Source organism: Stegodyphus dumicola, chromosome 11, assembly GCF_044657685.1.
Source record: "Stegodyphus dumicola isolate Sdum_Otavi_A_Nest chromosome 11, ASM4465768v1".
Taxonomy (NCBI): domain Eukaryota; kingdom Metazoa; phylum Arthropoda; class Arachnida; order Araneae; family Eresidae; genus Stegodyphus; species Stegodyphus dumicola.
Window position 1 is genome coordinate 17,533,242 of NC_140778.1, and position 2,800 is coordinate 17,536,041.

The 2,800-nt window shown below is 33.7% G+C and overlaps 1 non-coding gene across 1 annotated transcript; it reads left to right on the top strand.

Moving 5' to 3' along the window:
- The first annotated feature begins 394 nt into the window (after positions 1–394).
- LOC118206043 (U6 spliceosomal RNA) lies at positions 395–499 on the top strand. The gene has a single exon (XR_004761113.2). It is a non-coding gene; the product is annotated as a U6 spliceosomal RNA (small nuclear RNA).
- The last annotated feature ends 2,301 nt before the right edge of the window (positions 500–2,800 follow it).

Sequence of the window (2,800 nt, forward strand, 5' to 3'; positions counted from 1 at the left end):
TTGTTTTTGCAGAAAATCTTACAAATACGTCGTCTCTCTTACCAAAACATTGCATGATATTCTCATTCATCATGAATCAGTATCAGCATTTATCTCTGAAAAATTTTTAAAAAGTCTTTGATAACTCTTTACTAACTTTTAAACTGTAATGAATGCAGCTTATACAAGTTGCGCTGTCAAATATTTCGCAAACTGTGTTCTGAAAAATTTTAAAAATATTTCAAGTTTTTTAATGAAATGTGTCTGATAAGGAAACAGGTTTCCATTCGATGATACCGTTGACATTTAAAATTATATTCAGAGTTTGAGATTATAATTATTATGACACAAATTATAATCAATTTCTTACTCACTAGTTTCCTCATATTTTCATATGTTTATTTAGAAATAACAAGCAAGCTTCGGCAGTACATATACTAAAATTGGAACGATACAGAAAAGATTAACATGGCCTCTGCTCAAGAATGACACGCAAAATCGTGAAGCGTTCCACATTTTTCGCCGGCTTGGTGCACGGCTACCAAGGAGGATATAAAAAGACTTCAAATCATGCAAAACAAAGGGGCCCACCAGCGGCCGAGCGGTAAAGTCGCTGAACAGTGGTAGTTCGGTCCGAGGTTCGAATCCCGCGAACGGGCTGGCTGCATGGGTGTTTTCGTGGTTTTCCCCATGTGTAACGTGCATACGAGCCAGTTTCCCTTAGAAAGTCCTCCACGAAAGGCATCCCTCCCCTTAGGAAGATAGCCCTCGTGTGCTTTGCCATAATTAAATACACCACCACACCACCATGCAAAACAAAGTCTTAAGGCTTATCAGCCATGCTCACTTTTTTGTGAGCAATGCTACACTGCACTGTGACTTAAAACTGGACACTCTAGAAGAGCACCTGAATAAGATCAACAGGAAATTCTTCACGAAAGCTCTGAACTGTGACCATATGAGAAATTTTGATATCTTTACCTACGAAATATTGAATGAGGACGCCAAACTGCGCCCCACCTTATCAGGGACCCGAACTTTCCCACCTAGTGCCCACCTGTAAATAATGTACCCAATGTGTTTATTAGCATTCTTAATTTTGTATCTTACTCATTTATTGTACTTCACATTCTACACTCATTTTATGACTCCCACTTAGTCACGCCCTTACCGGGCCGGTTACTTGCTAGTGAGCTCTTGCGTTGCTGGTCTTCCTATTCTTTATCCGTCTTTCTCCTCCTTACTGCGGACATTATGTGAAGATAGTTCTATGTTATTGTGCCCATCCGGCATAAATTTGATTGATCCAGATAAACTACTGATCTCAGTGGTATTCTGGCTATAAGTTATCAGTCAGTCAGTCGAAAAATGACGCTGCTTATATTAACTCCCATTTTTATGCTTTGCATATTTTAGGCAGAGCGGTGGCTTTTGAATAAATATATTTGTGTCATATGTACTGATTGTTATTGTGCTTAATTTGTTCCTTCAGTTTGGTTTTCATCGCGAAAGCTTTCCAGAAGGTAATTCAGAAATATGCTTTAAAGTGTGTCTGATGATTTTTTTTTTTTTTTTTTTTTTTTGGTGATTAATTTTTTTTGTTGATTAATTTCCAAAAATCACACTTTCAATTTTTCAGCTGCCAAATTATTCAAACAATATGTTCCATTGATGAACTGGACATTCTAGAGACATTTCACATTCAAAAAATCTTTCTGTCCTAATTAACGATCCTAATTCCAATTCATCTTTGCCTTCTGCCTTTAAAAAATGTATGTTTTAGTTCTGGTTTTATCAACAGATGGCGCTACTTGCTTATTTTTGTCCAGGCTTTCTTATCTTATCTCGTTCATTTGCGCTCTTGCAGCTGAGGTTAATAGTTCAGTAAAATCATCGAAACTAGTCCTGTTAAAATTTGAAAATATAACGCTGACTTTTGTTGTTTTACTTCTAAATTAATATTAACACATTAGTTTTACACATGTTTTAAGATTTAAAAACAAGTTTAAGAGAAAGTCTCTGCTGCTAATTAAATACTTTAATTGTTAAAAATTTCCTGTGGAGCTTTAGAAATAAAACAGAATTCAACTTTTTGAAACCAAAATAAACATTATTTTTTTGAAAAGGTTAGAAATTTTCAAACTGAGCATTTTGTTTTACTTGAAGAATGTTTATTTACGTATGTTCTTTTGAACGTATTCCTAGATGAGAATTTTGGAATTTCGGTAACATTTCGTCAGTTTTATATCAAGGGTTAAATCATCGTCACAAATGTACTAAATCAAATTATTTCAATTAAGTTCAGGAAAGCTTTTGAGGTGAAAAACAAATTGAAGCAACAATTTAATTAAAAGAAAACATAATTAAGGGAATTACAATTCATACAAAGCAACAGCTCTGACTAAAATAGGCAACACAGTTTCATTTTTAAAAACAATAAAATAATTCGATTTTTGCTTCGCTTTGTGATTTTTAAACGTATATAGTGCAAATGTGTACGAAAACACTAGAAAGTAGCATAGTAGTTTAAATGTTTTCTCAATAAGTTTGATTTCAAACTGTAAATACTATATTTTTTAAAATCCACCGAATCATGGAATTGAAACTATTTCAATGCCAGAGCTATTTCATGTCGAAACTTGAAATTTTTTTAAATTTGAAGAATTGAATTTCCTAAGTGTTTGACAGCCCAATCTGCATGCATTTATTTCGAATTTAGGAATGCTTTATGACGGATTTTCTTAAAACTTTATCAGAGATAAATGCTAATATTCATAGATAGCAATGAACGAAAATATCATGCATTTGTTTAGAAACCGAA